This window comes from Limulus polyphemus, unplaced genomic scaffold (assembly GCF_000517525.1).
Source record: "Limulus polyphemus unplaced genomic scaffold, Limulus_polyphemus-2.1.2 Scaffold83013, whole genome shotgun sequence".
Classification (NCBI taxonomy): Eukaryota; Metazoa; Arthropoda; class Merostomata; order Xiphosura; family Limulidae; genus Limulus; species Limulus polyphemus.
In genome coordinates, this window is record NW_013748609.1 from 934 (window position 1) to 1,793 (window position 860).

Consider the following 860-nt stretch of genomic DNA (forward strand, 5'->3'; position numbering starts at 1 on the left):
AGGAACGCCAGAGGCAAGACCAACATGCTGCAAGAACAAGAAGAAATAACCCTGACTGGATGAGAGCTGCTTTAAGTTTCCAACCTGGGATAGATTGCCAGTCCATGATGTCAATAGGCTCTATGTCAGTTACTTGCCAAGATTTTGGTGCTAAGAAGTGGAAATGAGAATCTAAGAAAATATGATGTAGTGATGGGAACGTCCAGCTTAGCCTTGTGAAGACCCATCCTGATCCTTTAAAATCTTTGGTATCTGTTCAAACCCCTTAGTCAAAGCACTTTTTGGCCAACATAACGAAGTATATTTCTTGCTTTCAAATGACTTCTTTTAGTGCATCACAGGATATAGAGGAGTCAGCTAATATCATAAACATGTTCAAAAAATATTGTTTGTAGCTGTTTTAAAAGCAGAAAAATGATGTGCCAAAAAGAAATGTCATAAAATAGAGTTATTATTAATAAACTGTCGACTTTTTATTAGTTCTTTATATTAACTTGTCGAACGTGAATAAATTTCAGATCCTCATTTAGTTTCTTATATAGAATTATGGAATATTAACAAAGTCCTGATAATTTGTTATGAGTCCCTGTAGCGCAGTGGATAGCGCGTTGGACTTCTAATCCAAAGGTCCCGGGTTCGACCTCCGGCAGGGATAATTGACGGCATTATTTTTGAGAGGATCGGAAACCATTACAACTGATTTTGGTGGGAAATGTAAAATATGAGTAATTGTTTCAATCCATTAAGTGTAAGGAACTATGGTATTTGACGGAAAGGATGTTGGGGATATTCACTAATGAAGTTTAAGCAATATTCTTCATCATGAATGGTTGCTGTCTGGTTGTACAAATTTATCACAT

The 860-nt window shown here is 36.4% G+C and overlaps 1 non-coding gene across 1 annotated transcript; it reads left to right on the plus strand.

The window, feature by feature from the left end:
• The first annotated feature begins 582 nt into the window (after positions 1 to 582).
• Trnar-ucu lies at positions 583 to 655 on the plus strand. The gene has a single exon. It is a non-coding gene; the product is annotated as a tRNA-Arg (tRNA).
• Positions 656 to 860: the final 205 nt, after the last annotated feature.